The sequence below is a fragment of the Phyllostomus discolor genome, chromosome 12 (assembly GCF_004126475.2).
Source record: "Phyllostomus discolor isolate MPI-MPIP mPhyDis1 chromosome 12, mPhyDis1.pri.v3, whole genome shotgun sequence".
Classification (NCBI taxonomy): domain Eukaryota; kingdom Metazoa; phylum Chordata; class Mammalia; order Chiroptera; family Phyllostomidae; genus Phyllostomus; species Phyllostomus discolor.
This window is the reverse complement of record NC_040914.2, coordinates 9,487,828-9,508,986: the sequence shown is the minus strand read 5'-3', so window position 1 is coordinate 9,508,986 and position 21,159 is coordinate 9,487,828. Positions and strand designations below refer to the sequence as shown.

At 53.1% G+C, this 21,159-nt stretch overlaps 1 protein-coding gene and 1 pseudogene across 1 annotated transcript in view; both read left to right on the top strand.

Moving 5' to 3' along the window:
• The window catches only part of LOC118497666 (carcinoembryonic antigen-related cell adhesion molecule 21-like), an 834,765-nt gene that overhangs the window by 7,400 nt on the left and 806,206 nt on the right, over nucleotides 1–21,159 (top strand). The gene's annotated exons all lie outside the window — the stretch shown is intronic.
• LOC114511620 overlaps nucleotides 14,327–21,159 on the top strand; it is a 35,583-nt pseudogene continuing 28,750 nt past the window's right edge.

The following is a 21,159-nucleotide window of genomic DNA, read 5'->3' as shown; positions in this document are numbered from 1 at the left end:
ACACCGGCTACTCTGCCAGGACCATCGCTGGCGTCGTGATTGGAGGAATCCTCATTGTGGTGGCTCTGGGGACCTCCCTGGGGTGTTTCCTTTACTGCAGGAGGACTGGGAGGTATGATGGCATGTCCTTCACCCTCATCTTGCCCACCCTAGGCTGACTCCCTGCTGACCCCCTACTGACCCCACTCTGACCTCAGGTCAGGAGGCAGGAGACCCCTCGTTGATGCTGGGCTGGCTCTCTGTGGCCCCCTCACTTCCCCGTGGATGTTCCTAATTCACTTTCTCCAGCTCCTCCTGCACCAGCTGCTGACCAGGGCAGTTTCCTCAACAGCTTCCTCATCTATAAATGAGTCACAACTAAGGAACTGTCACCCCAGGATGGTCCCGGTTCGCTCCTCACGCCTGCACGGAGCTGGCAGGGAGTAAGTGCTCAGTGAGGCACCTACTGCTGTTTCTCTAAATCTGCCCACCCTGTGAGGGGAATCTGTGCCCCAGGATCTGAAGGACATCCTGGCTGAAGTCACACAGCTGAGGGCGGCAGAGCCTGCACAGCCCCGGTGGGCTCAGGTGCCCCCACATGGCTGGGTTGGGAACCACAACAGTGATGTGTGAGACAGGAGACCTGGGCCTGGACAGGACAGCAGACCCTGTGCTGTGGTTTTGGCCTCCAGTACAGGCAGATGGAGACAGAGGACAGGCCCCTGTCACAGTTCAGCTCCTGGGCCCAAGGGGCACATCTGGCCCCAGCAGGCACCACATCCATCCAGAGGAAGCAGGCACCAGGCCCCCAGTGTCCTGCACAAGCCACTGGCCCTGCTTCCCTCTGTGGCCTTGACCTTCCCACAAAGTCAGACCCTCGGGGAGATTCCTGTCCTGGGTCCTCAGTCCCTTCCTCATTAACTGCCTGTCGAACCCAATCTGCCTGTGGGTCCTTCCCCTGTGGGCCCAGCTCAGCCATTGATTCTTTAGGCCTCGCCTCAATTTCCCTTTCCTGGGCCCTCCCCCCCCAAAACAGTGGAGAGAGGTCCGCACCCTTTGAGAGGAAGGGTAACACTCCTTTTCCCCTGTTGTGACACCACAGCTCCCCCTGCTCCCCTCACAAGTAAGTCTGACCTCTCCTAGGGCCAGTGACAGACGAGGCCTCACAGAGCACCGACCCCCAGCACCCACCCCACGTGAGTGTCTGCTCAGCCTGGGAGAGGCTGGGACCCTGATCTGCCCACAGTGTCCACTCCTACCTGTTCCCCTCGGGCTCTGACCCTTCCCTGGGCTTCATGGTGGGACTCTCATCAACCTCTCAGCACAGGGGACCCCGATTGCCCATCACCCCTGACCTGGAAGGCTGTGTCATGTGTTAACACCTCCCTCAGTGGACCCCAAAATGGCTAGAGGGCCTGTCTCTGGGAGATACTCTGTCACCCCTGATTGTCTGGGAGCTAAAGACCCACCCCCTCCAGGACGATGGGTGAAGCACCCTCACCCCTGGGTGCTAACACTTGTCTCTTCTTCCAGGCCAGGGTCCCCCTGGAACCTCCATGTCCCCGGTGAGTCCATCCCCTCCCCAGCTCTCCACCTAGGGCTCCAGCTGTGCAGGCTCAGGGCAGGGACACCGTCCAAAATCACCACACAACACAGACCCCACCCCCAGAGCAGCCAGCACAAGGCCCACCCCACCTTGGCTTGAAAGGGGCACCCACGTCAAGGACAGACCCCCACCCAGTCCTGAGTCTTCCCTGGTTCCTTGGGGTGGACTGAGGGGAACCTTGGGGTCCAGCATGGGGCAGAACAGGCACTGAGAGCACCAGACAGGGTTCCCAGGCTAACAAGGGCAAGTAAGTGCAGCATAGACTGAAACTGGGGTGCAGGGTGACAGATAGGTGTGGGGACAGCTGCTCAGGAGGCAGAGCTGTCACTCCTGTGCACAAATGGCCTCCCCCCTGTCCCCTGATGCCCTCTCTCTGCCCCCTGCACAGGGCCCCCTCCCCGGCCCCAGGACAGCCGGCCCCATCTACGAGGTGAGTGTGGGTGACAAACATACTGTCCTGCAGGTCACAGGGGCCCAGGACCTGCCCCCAGCCCAAGCCTGGCTGTGCTCCATGTTCGGGAAACAGCAGCATAACGTGCAAACAGAGGGTGGGGAGAGGGAGGTGCCCAGGGACAGGCACCCCCAGCACAGGCAGGCCCCAGCACACCTGGGAAACGCTGCACTTGTTCTGAGGGGGCTGCAGGGCTCAGGGGCCTCTCCTTCCCGCACAGGACTTGCTGCACCCGAGCACAGACGTGTACTGCCGCATCAGCCCCAGAGCCAACGGGGCCTCCTAGTTCCTCGGGGTCCTGCTCCTCCAGGGCTGTGGGAGGGACAGCCTGAGACCCAGACCCTGGGGGGTCGGCAACTGCATCCTGAGCCAGAGAACCAGCCCTGAGCCTGGAGGATATTCAGGGACCTGGGCCCAAGGTCGGGGTCCCTCCTGATTAATGATGACCCAAACTGGACACCCTGACCCTGATGGACCAGGGTAAAGGCTCCCATCTTCCAGAAAGTGACCGGGTTTGTGAGGCACTGAGAACCACCTGTGTGATCTGAATAAAGGGAGCCTGCCCATCATTTGCTCTTTTTCTATGAGAGGGAACACCTTTCAGAACAAATTCACCTGAAACTCGGTGTTTTCTCTCCTCGGTCACATTGGGGAATAAATTCCAAGTCCCCAGCCCCCATTTTGTTTCCTGGGAGAGAGAAGAGGGCTGGGGTGTGGAGGTGGGGGCATGCTGAAGGAAAGGCAGAGCATTGCCCAGGTTGCTCAGTTGGTTGTACTGCTGTCCCGGTGTGCCAGGGTTACAGGTTCAATCTCCAGTCAGGGCTCATGCAGGAACCAACCAATAGACGCATGACTGGTTGGGTCTCTCTCTCTCTCTCTCTCTCTCTCTCTCTCTCTCTCTCTCTCTCTCTCTCTCTCTCTCTCCCCCCCTGTCCCTCTACTTTCCTCTTGCTCCTTCCCTCTCTCTCTCTAACCAGTCAATAAAAAATAAAATAGAGCAAACACAGACATGAGAGGAACTGCAACCAACTAGGAGAGCTCTGGGCTGTCCTCACACGGCCCTGGGGACTAGGCCATGGACACCTTCAGGCTTTGTCCCTTTGTACATGTGTCCTGTGTCTCAGGGTCACCCAATAGGGGTCATCTCATGTTCTCACAAAGATGAGCAAGGGTCCTTCTGTGGGGTCCTGGCCAGCACCCATGGGTAGTTTACATATTCTGGGTGGGGCCCCTTCTGGTTCTCCCAGTATCCCTGCATCCTTCCTTCTTTCTTTCCCAGAACCTCATGGCCTCCACAAAGTTGTTGATCCCCAAATGTGGGATCCAGGGAGCTGAGCTCTATCCATGAGTTTCTGCTTTGATCCAAAGGCCAGCAGCCCTCAGGTCATCTTCACATCTGGGGGACACAGACAGAGGCTGTCAGAGTAACCAAGGTGGGGAGGACCCAGGACTCCTGCCCTAAGCAGGCCCTCCTTGACCTGTCCATGACCTCAGCCCCCACTTCCCATCAGTCCCCTCTCTCCTACTGCTCCTGGATCTCATTGACACAGCGTCCTTTCCACAACTGAGCGTCCAGCTGTTCCACCACCAAACTCTCACCCAGGACCCCATGGAGATGGGACAAAGTGTCTCCTCCTGCACCTGGCCCAGTTCCTCCCACACTAACCTCACCTGCAGCCCCCTCTGCACAGCTGGGCCTGCAGCTCTCAGTCCTTCCCTGGTGGCCCTGAATGGGTGCTGTTCCCATGCAGGTCCACTCAGGTCAGCATGCCCATGTTAACACAGCAAAGCTGGTCCAACACAGAGACGCAGAATCACATTCAGGAGGACTTTCCTGTTGCCAGAGCATCGTCTGTCATAAGATGAAACACAGTAACAAAGCGTCACAGGTTCACATCACGACTGACCTCTAACTCCCTCCCTGTCCCAATGCACACGAGGTTAGACAATGCACTTGGGTTAGACAAGGTGATGCCTCTTGCAGGTTTCCTGCAGCTGCAGCCAATCACCACACACTTCCTGGAGTCACACAGCAGACATGACAGCGTGGACGTGGCTCATTCCTTCTGGAGGGTCTCCCTGGTGTCCTCACCTCTTCAAGTGCTTAGAGGCACTTGCGTCCCTTGGCTTGGGGTCCTGCCTCCATCTTCAGAGCCAACAGTGCAGCATCTTGAAGCCCCTGCATTCTGCTGCCCCCTACCACACCTCCCTCCAGGTCTCTGCCTCTCCTGCCCCACTCCATCCCTTATAAGGATAGGACCTTGTGATTTCCATATGCCCAATGGTTTACCAAATAATCTCAGATCACATGATCTCTCATCTGTAAGTTTCCTGTGTCAGGTGACATATTCACAGATTTGAGGGATGAGGATGTGGACTTTAGGGGCCCTTGTTCTGTCTACCAACCCTCTCCAGACCAAGTCCATCATCTTCCTCCACCATGAACTGCCTGTGGGCAGCCTGGACTTGGTCCTGCTGACTCTGAGGTCAGTTCCTGCAGTGACATCCACAACACCCTCCTGCCTCCAAGGGAGGGAGGCAGTGGCCCTTCCACACAGCCAGCAGGCCCCTCCACCTCTTCCTGTCAGTAAAGCTCCTTGTGAACAATGAAAACAAAGCCGACACAGCTCCCAGCTCCCAGCACACAAGCCCTAGTTGCATGTTCTCAGGACCACAGAAGGGATCTCGGGATGCTGCTCCCAGGGGCTGCAGGAGGGTAGACGCCATCAGAAGGGACTGTGGGAAGGCCACTTGTTCCTATTCCATGTGAGAAAGACACAGCAAGAGAGATGTTATTACTGAGAAAACCCGATTCTACTCCAATTTATGAATTGTGACTGCATTGCACATGGCTGTGCATCACTCCTTGGCACTGTCCACACATGGCTGAGTGCTACATTCAGGGGTGACTTCTCAGAGCTGACTGCTCCGGCCTCAGGGAATCTTCCTGCCCCTGAGGGTCAGACCACTGTCTTGTCTACAACACAGAGGGGATGTTCCCAGAAGAGTCTACATATGCTCCCACCACACTAGGTGCTGCCCTTCTCTCTCCCTCACGATTATCTCTCACTAGTCCCTCCTGTAGCTGCTGACTAAGTGCCTGGCTCCCTGCTCCAAGGATTTGACTCACCCAGGCCTGTCTCTGTGGTGACCCCAGGTCAAGCCTGGTGCTGGCACAGAAGAAATGCTCAGGGAGTGCTCACAGGGATGGGAGGAATTCAATAAAGCAGAAACCAAAGACTAGATTGACGGGACACTGGAAGACACACAGACACTGGCACCACTGATGGCTTCCCCTGCACCTCAGTTCTGGACCCTCAGGAAGTCAGGAGGACAGGTATGCACAGGTGTGAGGGACGAGCTCCTTCAGAACCAGGACACTGACCACACCCACCCTCACCTCTTAGCTGTGAGCAGTTCCACTCCCTGCTGTGGGCTCTCCTGGCACCACCTGCTCTTCTCACACAGGGTCCTGACCAGGCCTGCAACCCCTGACTCAGATGCAAGGTGATGTCAGAACTGGGCAGGACTAAGGCCCCTGACTGCAGAGGGAGTCAGGACCAGTGTCCCACAGTCCAGCTGACCCTCCCCCATGGCCTCACCTCCCAGGACACACAGAGTCACACCCCATACCTCTAGGGACTAGTCCTGCTGGGACCCCTAGGTCCTGACCATCTGTCCTTGGAAGCTGTGGCTAGGCTAGAGCCCCAGGGAGATAGGAGGGGGTCGTTCTCCCCAGTCCTCACCCACTTAACCCCTTCTCTCCCCAGTGTCATCTCTGTGACCTTCCTGCTGAGGGGAAACCCAGTGTCCCCAGAGCATGAGAGAAGGTGGGGAAGACCTAGTGCACATCTGGGTTTCTGTGTCACAAACCGATATAGTCACTTGCTTTTTGGGGACCCTGGAGCTCTGTGTGTTGTGCTGAAAGACCCACAGCCTAGACAGTGGAGCCAATGCTGGAGTGGGTGGATGTCATCCTCTCAGGGGAAGGGTCCCCATCAACTTTGCCAACAAAAGTGCGCCCCAGACCAGTGTGGCCAGTGTCCCCTGAGAGCTTGTTAGAGGCAGAGTCCCTGGGTCCCCACCTGCTGATCCAGACTATGCATTTCAGCAGGACCTGCAGACCTGCTGTTCACAGGAGAGCAGGGCAAGGCTACTCCACCCTCACATCCCATGGGGGTCGCCCCCTGAACTGCCCTCCACAGTGTCTGGACAGCTGTTGAAGCAGCATGTATAAGGTGTCACCTGGACATCACATTCTGTATGAAGTTTCACAGGTGATTCCTATGCACAGTGGGTCCCTGTGACCAGAATTTCTGATGTCGCCCCTACCTCATGCCCTAAAGCAAAAGACAAATGCAAACTCGAGGAGGCTGTGGGGGGGGGGGGGGGGGCTCTGTGTACTTGTCAGTGAGCTGGGGGAGCACCCTGGACCCAGACACCCCAGGCTTGCACTTTCCCAAACACGGCATGTGTGTGTGTGTGTGTGTGTGTGTGTGTGTGTGTGTGTGCAAATGTGCAGAAGCCTCATCTGTTAGTAGGAAACAAACATGTGGACCTAGCAAAGCAGGAAGGAGACAACAGCAGAGGAAGGACTGAGGAGAGGGCAGAGGAGGGTCCTCCGCACAGACTCCACCCTTGTCTACCTGACCATCTGAGTGCTCCTGACCCTGGAGGATCAACACACTGGGAGGAGGGTGTCAGCTCTAAACATTCAGAGGGGCCCATGAGCATTACTGGAATCCGATCTCCTGCCACAGAGGGAGGGACAGAGCAGACAGCATGCAACATGGAGTGCCCCTCAGTCCCCGCCTGCAGAAGGCACATCCCCTGGCAGGGATCAACTGGCCCATAAGAGGGGACACTCCCTAGGGGTAGACAGGACCATGAAGACAGAGACTGGCTGGGTCCCCTGGAGAGGACAGAGCTCTGAGAGGGGACAGAGGACCTCTGTTGAGACCTGAGGGGAGAGGACAGGAGAGCAGAGTAGGATGGGGAGGGGGCTCAGCAACAGGGACATCTCATGACCTGGAAGTGTGGAGGCAGGAAAATCTCAATTATAATAAGTTTTCAAGTTCCTCATCACTGAACAATAATTTCTGAAAACCAATGATCAAAATAACAATTTATATCAGTGTGACACCAGAAAAACTTAACCAGAGACAGGAAACTTTTTTATACCACCAACTTCAGAAATAAGCAGATACACCCCAGGAAGGTCACTCATGACCTGGGACCACTCCTTCATTCCCCCACAGGTGCCTGCAGCCTGTCACAGACACTGCGGGTGCAACAGGGTCAGACAAGCCCCTGCCTGCATGCAGCTCATGTTCTGTGGGGAGGAGACAGACAAGGAAAGGTCTGGATGTGATGTCGGATACCCACAAGTGCCACCAAAGCAAAACAGCCAGGACAGGTCAGAAAGTGAAGACACAGGATAGCCAGAAAAACTGGTCAAGAGAGGTTTTTCAAGGATGCCCCTCAGTGTCAGCAGGGGTCTGAGGGCAGTGAGAGGGAAGCCGGGCAGACACCTGGGGAAGAGCATTTGAAACAGTGGAAATAACAGGTTCAGAGATGCTGAAGTAATGGTGGCCATGCGGCTGAACTTGGCCATGGGAGACACACTCACACAGAACAAAGATGAGATGAACAGATTTGGTCATGACCCAGGCCCTCATATCTCCATCCCAATACATAGATCTAAATATTGATCAATTTCTCTCTTCCTTCCTAATATCGCTCTTAACCTTCAGGAGGCCACCACACCACTGCCCAACTCACTATTGAGTCAGTGCCACCCCATGCTGCTGAAGGGGAGGGTGTGCTTCTCTTTCTCCACAGTCGGCCTGAGAATCTTGCCAACTGGGCCTCGTACAGGAGGAATGTGTACATGACAACAATTCTGTTTCATCATGTGTAATACACACTCAAGAAATTACACCCAGCCCGAATATAGCCACCGAGAGACAATGTACTCCCGTGGGTCCCTCCTGGTCCAGAAGCTCACCATGGAGGACACAGGCCACTACACCATTAAGTCATAAAGAAAAATTTTCAGAGTGAGGAAGGAACCGGACACCTCCGTGTGTGCTGTGAGTGATTCCTCTGTGAACTCCGTGTCAGATGGGGTGAATTTAACGTTGCACATGGGACTCACTGCCTTGAACTCAGCCTCCATCCCCCTGTGAGTCATGTTACAGGCTGGGGTTGAGCATTTAGTGCAGGACACACACAGTGGAGACAAACCTCCTAAGATCATAGTTCTCCTCCCCACATTCCAGCCCTGCACACACTCACCACAGAGAGAAGGGCCAGCCTGATGGGAGAAACTCAGCAGAGAGACCAATCTCAGTCCAGCCCCAACAGACCATGAGCAGCAGCTGCTCCGAGTCCCTGGGGGTCTGTCTGCAGCCACAGCCCCTTCCCTTTTCCACCCCAGGAGCCCCACTCGGGGATCCACAGATCAACCACTGGCTCTGACCTTTTGTTCTTAGACATCTGCAGCTCAGAAGGAGAGATTCTGGCCTGAGGAGTGAAAACAAATGGAGAATTAATCTGTTTTTATTACAGAACCAAAGTAAAAATCAGATCAGTGCTAGAGAACCCCTGGCTTCCCCCTCAGGTGGCCAATCCACACCTCCCTGCCCTGGACTGAAATCCCTTCTTTGCTTCCTGATGTGTTGGTGTAACTCCCACTGGATACAAAGGAAAGGACTTTGCCTTTCACTCCTCACTCCACACCTGCAACCAGCTCAGGGTCCAGCACTCACTTCCTCTTTCATGTAAGAGAGAGGAGTGAACAGTGAATGAAAGAGTGAATGAGTGATCTGAAATCTCTTCAGACTGGAAACTAACTTCATAGTCCTCAGAATCTGGCCACACAAGACATTATCTGTGTCCCTCCAGGAGCTGAGACCCATGTCTCAGACCCTCTGCCTCTCTCTACAGAAATAGCCCTTCCTGCAGTTAAAGGAGAGCTCACTTCAAACTAAGATGACCTTTCCAGAGGAAAAAAAAAAAGTAAAGAACTCTCCTTAACTCCTTTAATGGGGCAGCATAACCTTCATGTCAACACCAGACCAGGAGAGAATGAGGGAGTAAAAGTGTAGGCCCTTTGCACTAAGATGAAAAATCCCTAAAGAAAATGCTACTGAGATCCACCAGGATTTACCAAGTTGACTCTGGCCCCAGGAATGCAAAATGGGCTTATGAGTCACAAACCCACTATTGCCTTTTACCACATTTACAGGTTAACTAGAAAATAATATGTAGTGTTCAAAAGAGAGGCAAAGTGACCTTTGATGGCACTCCACACCCACCCTGAGGGGGGAAAAACAGACACCTACAGCACTGAGGAGAAGAGGGGAGCCCCCTGGCATGAGCAAGGTACAGGAACAGCAGGGCCAGGGAAGCCTCCTGGGAATGCTGGGGGCAGGACACCCAGCAGGACTCTCTGTCTCCTCAACAGGGACCTTTGGGGCTAGTGATTCTGGTTGGGGGCTGGGCTGGGTGCTGTGGGAAGATGAGCACAATCCCAAGGCCTCTGCCCACTAGATGCCAGTGGAACTCTCACCCCCCACCCTGAGTGTGAGGGCATTTCCTCTGACATCACGGTGTGTCCTGGGGAAAGGGGAGAAAAGGGGGGACCATCACTCCTGGGGTGAAACCACTGACCTGCACTCACCTCCAACATCAACTGACCAAACCACACCCTGCACCTCCCTGTGAGTGAAGAAGGGAGAAACAGACTTCTTCACAATGTAAGAAAAATTAACTTTGATCCACCAGAAGTCCATCTGTCACTTGCAGGCACATTTAGAGGTAATAAGTGATGTCTGCCTGTGGCTCAGCAGCTGCAGGACTGGGGTGATCACAGGTGTGACCTCGGGTCAGAGCGACAGCACTGGGCTGTGCTGCAGGCAGATGAGGGGGATTCTGCAGACACAGGGGAGAGGAGACACAGGGCAGATGCACACGCAGCGTCATCACACCGTCTACTCTGATGTCCTTACCATCTTAGTAGGAGCGAATGCAATGAATGCAGGGTCCCTACTGTCATTGGGAAGAAACATATTATTAAAAAGAATATTTATCACCCTGGCTGGTGTGGCCCAGTGGGTTGTGTGCCGACTTGTGAACTGAGAGGTCACTGATTCGATTACCAGTCAGGGCAAAGGCCTGGGTTGCAGGCCTGGTCACAGGATGGGGGCATGTGAGAGGCAGCCAATCGGTGTTTCTCTCCCAAAATGAGTGTATCTTCCTCTCTTTCTCCCTTCTTTTCCCTTTCTAAAAAAAAACAAAAATTAAATCTTTTTAAAAATAATGTTATATCATAGAAGCTTTTCTGAATTTCCAAATCACACATCATGGCATCACACCTTACATAGGAACACCCAAAACGGACTTTGTTGGTGACGACACAGTGTCGGGTTTGACTCCCACACCTGCGGGCTGACAGCACCCCTCCTCCACCCTTGGGCCCTCTCTGAACCACAGGACCTTTGCTTCCCCCTCACTTAGGGGACTGGGGGTGTCATTGTAGTGTCCTCATCAGTCATCCGTTCCTTCTCAACTATGGGCAGACCCAAAAGGGACTCCAAGTTGGCCAGGAACCCACAGTGACAGCAGGAAGTGGAACCAGGGCACTGACAGCTGAGATGAGCCCCTGGTGACAGATGGGGAGGGCCAGTCCTTGTGTCCAGGCAGGGACTCTGAGCAGGAGCCTCCCCCCAGCCACACTGTCTGGGAGGATGAGACAGAAGCCAGGCTGGATATCCAGCTCTGCCTGTCTGCACCCTAATAGGTGCTTAATAAACACGTGTTAAATAGATGGTGGAAACCACAGAGCAGAAGCATGTCCCCCTGTGTCACACGTGGGGGTCAGAGAATGTTGTTATAGACACAGGGACACGGGTGTCAGCGTAAGAGGAACCAGCAAGTGCCCACGGCTGCCCCAGGGATGGGCTTTTCCCCTTGTACAGTCAGGAGGGAGGAAAGGGGTCTCCTAACAGGGTCAGTCAGACCCCCATTCATTCCCCCAACATCACAGCCCTTCCCACCTCCACCTAGTGAGTGACATCTCCTCTCCCTGGGGTGGGCCTTGGGGACAAAATGTGTCCTTCCTCTTCTCAGGGCCACCTGACCTGGCACAAACTCTGGACTCTGGACTCTGAACCCTAGGTATAGATACTACCAGGGAGGAAGGAGGCCAGCATGACCACAAAGGAAGTCAGGAGACAATTCTTTGCACCAAGGGTCCTGGTATGTGAGGACACCTGCCTGTGGGCCCTGAACCCATCTCGCCAGCCCATGGCATCTCGGGGAACAAGGGGTCCTTCCTGTGCAGGATGGGACAGGAGGACCCAGGCTCTGTGGTTGCTTCCATCTCAGAGGGGCTGAGGGTCCCACAGGGACCTTCCATCCCCTGAAAAAGAAGTTCACGGGGTCCCCTGGAAGAGTCTCCACATGGAGCTGCTCCAGCTGCCAGCTCCTGGGCCCTGTGGGAGGCCTAAAGAAGATGCCAGACAGGGACACAGATCCCTTGGATGCAATGCCCCAGTGGTGTGATGGGGGCATATGGGGCATTCTGAGCATCAGATCCCAACGACAGCGTCGTGTTTAATACCCTAAGAAGACTCCTTACTCATCTTTCCTTGGAACCTCAGCAACAGGGAGCTCCCCCTGGGTGGACAGTACTCCTGACTCTGGACCAGGACTCTTCTGGACAAACATCTTCCTGTCCCTGGGCTCATCCTGCCCTGGGGTGGAGCTCAGCAGCCTGGGACCCCCAGCCACAGGGCCAGTCTTTGGGGAGCCAAGCAGGATAATGCAGGCCAAGGGAGCTGGAATGCAGGCCTCGTGTGCAGCACAGCTGCCCTAGGCCGCAGAAGATTGACTGTTGCAAGAAAAGAAAGACTTGGCCTCTTCCCATATCACTGTACCAAGAAGGAGTGGGAAATGTTCTTGGAAAAATACAATGTACCTAGCCTTGCAGTTTGTCTCTCATGCTCTGCTTCGAAGCCTGCTCTGTAAATACAGCCTGACCTCACCAATAAACAGTCCCCTCCTCTGCATCCCAGAGAAGGGACTCCACCGACCCTGCTTTGGCTTTGCCTCTTTATTTCTTAATCCCCCATCGCCTGCCCTCCGGACCTGATCGATCCATCCACACAGGCCGCAGCACCAGTCACCACCCCTCAGCCTGGCAGACATAACCCACCTCTGCCAGGGCTCAGGGTCAGCTCCCACTCACTGGAACCTGGCCAGCATGCCTGCTGCAGCCCTGAATTGGCCACAGGTGTCCTTATACTCTCCAGGGGGGGCACTGAGACACATAGAAAACAGAAAATAAACACATGACCGTGGGTTTGGGAAGGAGGTGGAAAAAGAGCCTGATTTCCATACCACGGATCTTTCTGGGTCCCTACCATGTGTCTGCTCTGTCCCACCCACTGCTCCCAGGAGCCTAGGGGCACCTGCTCTCTCAGGGGTCCCTGTGCACCACCCACGGGAAAGGCAGGATGACCACAGGTAAGTCCCCAGGCAGAGGACAGAGGTGGCTCCAGTGGTCAGGGAGCACATGCACAGGCTCAGCCAACAGATACAGAGAGGGGGGTCTCCCTAAAATCATCACCCTCAACAACCAGGGAGCTCACAGCTACCTCACCACCCACCACAGGCCTCTCTTTCCAGGACACTCAGGACACCTGTCCCTTCACAGCCATGAGCTGTGGGTCCTACCAGGCTCCTGGTCCTGGTCTCTGTCCCTGGAAGCAGGAACCAGGCTGGTGACACCTGAAGACAGAGGGTGGGTCCCCTCACCAGTCATCACCCAGCTTGTCCCTTTCTCACCCCAGAGTCACCTCTGTGACCTTCCTGCTGAGAGGACACCCACCTCCCCAGAGCATCTGACAACCTGGGGAGGCCCAGGGCCCAGATGGGCTCCGTGTCACAAACAGAAACAATCCCCAGGTTTGGGGACTCCTGGGACTTGCTCTATGGTGCTGACAATGCCATGGCCAGGACACAGCACAGGTCAGCAGTGGGGTTCACTGGGAGGGTCACCCCCTCAGGGGTCAGAGGCCAGGATCCCCATCAGTCTTGCCACTGAGAGTGCTCTGCAGACCAACAGGATCAGCACCCTGCACAGCTTGTCAGATGGAGACGGTGGGACCCCAGGTACTTGCTGAGTCAGAATCTGCATTGGAGCAGGATCTGCAGGCCCCCTCTGTGCACAGGGGTGAGGGTAGGGGCTTCCCTGCCCCACAACACTGAGTCTCAGCCTGGCCGACCATCTACTTTAGCTGGACAGCTGCTGAAGGGCATTTGGAGCTCATGAGAAATGAAATGAAAATATGAGCCTTGAGGGAAACAAGCAGGGAAAGGCATTGGCGTACTCAACAGAGGAGCTGCACTGGGTCCTCCCCCTTGAGGGTATTTGTCTGAGGGCCTCAGGGGAGCATTTCAGTAGAATATTCATCCAGTATCCACCTGTGTCCTTTCAGGGTCAAAGTTGTTACTGAATGGTCAGCACCAGGGCAGGAGGTCATTGGTCAGTGCAGCTGGTCCTGATGTTGGCCATGGCACCACTGTCTGGTGTCCTGAATTCCTGGGCCTGGAGCTGAAACACCTGTGAGGCCTCAATGCATCTGATGTGCGTCAGAGCCTCATGGTCCTGGGGGCTCAATGCTTAAGGGCTGATCTCTGTCCCCCTTGTTTCTTCCCTTTCTAAGGGATCTAAGAGGGTGACTGGCCACATGTCAGGGAGGCAGAGGTCAGGAGAGGGTCCGCAACCACATGACCAGCGATATGAAAGTTCAGGGGTTCTAACCACATGACCAGGGATATGCTAGGGAAGGAAAGATCTCCCTGGGAGCAAGGTCCCAGCCCAGGGTTGCCTGTTGCCAGGTTCCCAGGGATTTCCACCCTGGGGACCTTGTATACCCACCCTATCATCCCACTCTGCTCCTGTCTGTCTAACTGCATTGGACACAAACCAGGTGTGTGTGTGTGTGTGTGTGTGTGTGTGTGTGTGTGTACATGTGTACGGGGAGGAGTCACTGCTGGAAAAGGCAGCAGGCTCACCAGTTCCAGGGAACTGGAATGCAGAGGAAAGGAAAGGGGGAGAAGGGGACAGGGGAGGCAAGAATGAGGGGAGGGAGAGGAGAATTCTGGGCACAAACACCACCCCAGCCCATGTGACCCAGGAAGTGATCTTGACACAGGAGGAGGCTCAGCACTTGGGGAGGAGGGACACAGATCCCACATAGCAGAACTGCAGTGCCTGTGAGCAATTCTGGATCCAAGCTCATCTCAGAGAGGGAGAGACAGAGCAGCCAGCAGATGCCATGGAGGCCCCCTCAGCCCCTGCCCACAGAGGACTCAGCTTGTGGAATGAGCTCCTGCTGGCTGGTGAGGCAGCAGAGTTACCTGGGGGTGGATGGGGGGATCAGAGGCAGAGAGTGGCTAGGGACTCCTGGGACTCCTCAGGTTCAGAGGGGCTCCAGTAATGGCGGCCATGCTGCTGACCTTGACCATGGGAGACACATTCACACACACTCACATACACTCAGACACACACACACACACACACACACACACACACAGAACAAGGCTGAGAGATGAATAGATTTGCTCAGGACCCAGGACCTGATTTTTCCCTCCCAACACATAGACCCAAATATCGGTCAATTTCTCTCTTTCCTCCTAGTCTCACTGTTAACCTTCTGGAGCCCGCCCACCACTGCCCAACTCACTGTTGCATCGATCAGTGCTGCTGAAGGGGAAGGATGTTCTTCTCCTTGTCCTCAATCTGCCTGAGAATCTTTTAGGCTATATCTGGTTCAGAGGGGAAAGTGTGGACAGCAAGCATTTAATTGCATCATATGTAATAGAGACTCAAAACTTTACCCCCGGGCCTGCACACAGTGGTCGAGAGACCCTATACCCCAATGGATCCCTGCTGTTCCAGAAAGTCACCCTGAACGACACAGGACACTACACTGTACAAGCCATAAGGAAAGATTTGCAAAATGAAGAAGCAACTGGACAGCTCCGTGTGTACAGTGAGTGATTGCTCCCTGACCTCTGGGTGTTGGGTAGGGTGAATTCTACTCACACACAGGACTCACACCCTGGACTCAGCCTCCATCCCCCTCTGCTTCATGTCCCAGGCTGGGGTTGGGCATTTAGTGCAGGACACACACAGTGGAGACAAACTTCCACAGATCAGAGTTCCCTCCCCACATTCCAACCCTGCACACATTCACCACAGAGAGAAGGGCCAGTCTGATGGGAGTGACTCAGCAGAGAGAGACCCGACTCATTTCAGCTCCCTGGACCCTCCACATGGCCATGACTCAGAGAAAGACCCTGCAGGGCTCAGTCAGTGCCTGAACTGAGGATCCCCCAAATCCTCACAGAGAAGCTCAGCCCAGGGGCCTCTCCCCAGGCCCCTGTCCCAAACATGCTGACTCCAGGGACCCTGGGCTGGGTTTATGTCAGGGTGGGTTTGGCCTCCTGGGGAGCTCTATGCCCAAGGCTCCTGAGCTAGTCACCAGTCAGGGCTCAGCCCCAAGAGCCACATTAGGGCAGCAATGGAGCCTTGTCCTTCACCTGAGACAGTGTGTGGAGGTCACAGGTAGACAAGCTCCCAGAACCATTGGCCAAATGGCCTGGAGGACAGAGGAGACTCCAGTGGATGGTCAGCGTCCCCAGGGAGGAGCAGGAAGTGTGTTCCTGACAGCTGCTCCTCCACCAGGAACCAGCCCAGGGATTTGCTGCCTTTGAGGCAAATACTGGGAGTGGTCATTTTGGGGGCAACTTCTCTATACTAAGTTCTGTCAAATATTTGGGGATGTTTTAAGGTTAATTCACAAACAAAATGCTAATACATAATCCATTTACCATTTGTTTGATATTGATTCAGCAGAAGCTGAGGCTCAGTGTGACTCAGCCATCGAGTCAGGGTCACACAGACTGTGAGCAGCAGGTCAGACACAGCAAGGTCCTTGTTTAGCCACAGCTCCGCTTGCTCCTGACCCCAGGATCTTATTAGGTGTCTGTGGGCCCCCAACAAGGCATCAGATCAGGTCCTCTTATCTTAGGTTTCCCCACTCAAGGTAAATTTTCTGGTCTGGGTAGTGATAGCAAATAGAGAATTAGTTAATTTTTACTCTGGAGCCAAATTACCTGCAGTAACAGAGTCAGTGCTGGGAACGCCCTGGCCTCCCCCTCAGGTGGCCAATCCACACCTCCCTGCCCTGGACTGAAACCCCTTTTTGCTTCCTGATGTGTTGGTGTCACTCCCACAGATAAGAAGGGAAGGACTTTGCCTCCTCACTCCTCACTCCACCCTGCAACCAGCTCAGGGACCAGTCAATGGCTCTTCTTTGAAGGAAGGAAGGGGTGGAAGGGGAAGGAGTGTGTGGATAGTTCCTACTCTCTACAGATACTGGAACCTAGATGCAGAGTTCTAGGTGGTTTTGGCTACACCTGTTCCCTGTCCCCCAGGGGTTGTCAATCCGTGTTCCATCCCTCTGACCTTGTGTCCCTCAAGCCCCCTCAGGTCCCAAGCCTCCTAATCACTGAGGGACTGTTCAGCAGTAGAAGGGTTTCCTGGGTTGCACAGGTCCTGCCCAGGGGCAGCCACAAGATCTTCATTCCTGGATTGTTTGTTTCTTGGTTGGTTTTTTCTTCACTTGATGACACTCATTGATTTTAGAGAGAAGGGAAGGGAGGGAGAGAGAGTGGGAGAGAAACATCGAGGACAGAACCTACAACCTGGGCATGTGCCCAGACTGGGAATTGAACCCATGACCTTTCAGTCTACAGGACGATGCTCCAACCAAGCCACGTGGCCAGGGCCCTGAACTTTTTCAAATCACCCGTGACCCCCAACGTTCATTGCAAAGGATATTTCTGGCTCTCTCTGCTCATTCCATGTCCCTCGTCTGCCTCCTCCTCACTGCAGCCCCACTGCCCTGCTCTTGTCTGCTTCCTCCACCACGCAGGCTCCCTAGATTCTCCTGCTCACACCTGTGTCCAAGATTACCCTCCTGGGCAACAGGAAAGGACAAAGAACTCAATCAGAGCAGCAGCCCCGGCTCCATCAGGAGCCAGGTTCCCAGGTCACCAGGAGAAAGAGCCTCTGCTGTGCCCCATCCAGGGCTCCTTCCCTCCTTCATGCCAAGAACAGGAACAGGCCACCTGACAGGGACATGTAACCCATTGATCTACTCTCTGTGTGACTCAGCCAGGGAGTCAAAGGCAGAAGGACAGGCCTCAGTCCCCAAAAGCTCATGGGATCATTTCACCCCTGACTCATGACTCACATCCATGTGGTGTGAGGCTCCCATTCCTCCCAGGGACCTGGAGACATTCCCAAGGTGGGCTGGTGACCCTGTGCCATCTGACTGGTTCACTGCCTGTGTCACACACATGTCCTCATCACACCTTTGTGATTGGGTGGGACCCTCTCACACAGGGAGGTGCACCAGCCTCTGTCCTTTCTCTTAGATTCTGTCCAACTTGAATGAATTTGATCAAAGCTCAGTTCTGTTTCCTGGGTTAGGTGGGGGCTCCTCCCACTAGCCTGACTGTCCACACAAACTGGTGACAGGGATCTTCTTCCTACATGTACTAACATGACACAAATCTTTTCTACCAGTTTGCTGTCATCCCTCCCTTTATACAACAGAGAGGCCAACCCGTGCCCTCTGGTCACTCTGTCCCCTTAGCAGGACTCACAGTCTCTCCCTCCCCTGGGAGGCACTGACTTGACACTCACTGTGGCGTCTTCCTTTGGTCACAGTGTGTCCTGGTTGAACTCAGAACTTGGTCTGTGACCTTCAGTGTTCTCTAGACAGAGAGATTTCTCCAGAGACTGGCCTTAGATCTTTGGGGCATAATAATAGTTTTCACATGGTCTTCCACAATTTAATTCAATGTTTTATCTCATAATGTGAAACACAATTAGTCCATAAGGGCCATATTTTCAGCAAGTTCCAGCTGTCCTACTTCCCACAAGTCCCCCCTTCTGTAGTTGCTCTCATTTGAGTGTTAGAGGAAGGGTCCTGCCCGCTACAGTGAGAGAGAGCACAGTAAAGGCCAAGGGCAGAGAGCCAGGTTCTGCTTCCAAAGCCAGCTCCTGTGTCCCTCACCCTGTCTCAATCATTCCTGGTCTGTACTGTACCCTTTCTGGTGTTGCTACCTCATGTCAATCACCAATGAACTCCTGTGCATGCTGCCACACTCATGGCCCTGTATCCTCAGTCTTGAACTGACCCCCGGACTTGTTCCTGGTCACCCCGTGTATTTTTTCTGCTCACTCAGCCCAAGGCCACACTGCCCAGTCTCAGCAGGGTGTCAGCACTGTGGGATGGCCCTTCATGACTCATCTCTTGGATAAACCTAGAATATGAGGCTTCAGTGTACACACATCTCAACCCAACAATGTAGGTCTGGGTAGTTTCAGGTGAAACACAAGGTTGGTCAGACAGTGAGCTGGTCAGTGAAGAACCGGGACAGGTGTTAGTGATCTCTGACTCCCAGAAGTATGTCTTTCCACGACCAAGCCCTCACACTTAACTGACACCTGAGAAAGTCTGTGCTTCCTCCCAGACACAGCAGTGGAGGCCTTACATTCTCTGAGCGCTCAGATCAGATCCTCATGCGTCTGCTCGTGTGTGAAAAATACACCTGCCTTGTTCCTTTAAGAATTCAAGTTAGCTGAGAAGTGAGAGTGAAATTGGAAAACCTGGAGTTCCTGCTGCCTGTCACACACCGAACCCAATGAGCACAGACAGAAATTAAATCTTTACAGGTGCCCAGCAATCTGAGAAGATGGTGGGTTCATATTCTAACTGACCATCTTACATTTCCTTCCAAGCCAGCCTTTTTATAACAGAGAACAAGGTGCAGTGAGGGGTTTTGAAATTCAGGAGAAATTAGATTTAAAAACTGTAGTATTCTTGCCCTGGGCAGTTAGCTGTTCCCAGGGAGTGTGTGGTCTTCTGTCTCTCCCTGGAACACAATGGCCTGGATGCCTCCACTTGTCCACAGGTGGTGATCTTTAGCAGTGCCCCAGGAGGTCGGCTGTCTCTCCTAGGAGCTAGACTGGGCCTTATCTGAAATCTCTGAAACAATAGCTTTAACATATACATTACTTACTAGGCGTATAACTATTTACCTGCAACTAAAATTTCCCAACTCTTGAGTCCCCTATCACTTCCACATATCAGAAACCATCCTGTGGGCAGTTTAACATGAGCATAAGCATGAGATACATCAGTGGTGGAGGTGCAATTCACCTTCACACCTGCTGAGAACACACAACACTTTTAGTACAGTTGACAAAAGGTGCACACTCTCTAGCTGGGCTACATTAGTGACCTTTAAGGAAAACATTTCCCTGTCATTTATAGTTACCTCCGGTCCCGAATTATCGATATCAGAGTAGGTCATTTTCTTTTCAATATGCTCAGTTGTGGTAAAATTTCTAAGGCTTTCCAAGGGAGTACAGACACCTACAAGACATGAAGTGAAAGGCTGTTCAACATTAAGTTCCTCCGGCAAGACAAAAGTCAGAAACATTCAGAACATTTTTTGCTAAATATACACAAATATTTTCATCTCACTTGAAAGGAATTGCCTGTCCATAACAAGGGGTTAAACAGGAGGTAATGAAGAGAATATAAGTCATTGTTTCCAAAAGATGACTTTCAGATCTTCCTCCAGTGCTTTCTTTATTCTGGTGTGATGAGTCCAAGGTTTTATTCCTGCCAGTTTCACCATGGTGGGGGTTGTGAGGAGTGTGTTCCAAGGTCCAGTTCCCGTTTCTCCTAGTTGGCTTTCTGGAGATGCAGTTGTCCAAGTCTTGAGTAGCACCTTGCCTGCAGGCTCAAAGGAACGCAGCAAGCCTGTGGGAGAGAAGTCTCTAATACAAGCAAGGTCATTCATCTCAGCTAAGGTCTGACTTAAATGTTGTACATATCTCTCCACCTTCACTTCTTGATTTACATACATATCTCCAACCCCTATCATAACCTAAAATGGTCCCCGTACACAGTTTCATAAAACTCAGTCGAATCCCCGTTCAAGGAGACACCCTTAGCCTGAACAGGGCAATAGATAAAGCTTGGCCCAGTGAAGCTGAGCTTCTTGACACAACTTGGCTATATTTTTCTTCAAGGTGTGATTCATCTTCTCTACCTTCCCAGAGGCCTGAGGTCTCCATGCTTTGTGGAGTCTCCACTTGATTTCTATAGGTTTACTAACCCTCTGTGTGATTTCTGAAACAAAAGCAGGTCCATTATCACTCTGGATGCTGCCAGGGAGGCAAAGCGAGGGAATATTTCCTTCAGTAAAGCTTTCACTGCCTCCAGGATTTCTCTGTTCTACTAAGATAAGCTTCTACCCATCCTGAAAAGGTGTCCACAAAGACTAACAAATGTTTCTACTCTCAGACCCTTGAGATAAAGCCTGAATAAAGCCTATTTGCCAGTCCTCAAGTGGACACTGTCCTTGGTATTGTGGGGATCTGTCCTAGGGCTGTTCTTCTGGCAAACAACACACCTAGCAATTATTTTTCATATGGTTTTGGAAATTCCAGGACCTATGAGACACAGTTTGACATAAGTGGTTAATGAGTCCCTTCCATAGTGTGTGACCTCACGAAAATGCTTCATGCCTAGCTTTACTAAATGTTCAGGAAGCAGTATAACTCCTTTCTCATTCTTTTTCCATCCACTATCAGGACCTTCTTCATCAAAACCCCAACCCTTAGCTTTCTCAAAGTCTGCAGTCAAATATTCGGGGTCAAATTGTGTCAACTCCAGAACAGGTACCAAAAGCATTATAAACGTTCCTGTAGCAGCCTCTTTTGCTGCCTGTTCAGCCAGATTGCTTCCTCTAGCCACTTTAGTGGCCCCTCTCTGATGCCCTGGGCAGTGCGCAACTGCCATCCACAGAGGTACCTAAACAGCCTCTAATAATTTAAAATTTTCTGCTGCGTGTTTAATCTCCTTTTTATTTGGAGCTTAACAGTTATTTTTTCTTCCAGATGAACCAAGTGCATGCAAAATTAGGAAAGCTTACCTTGAGTGGATACACACATTCAATCTCT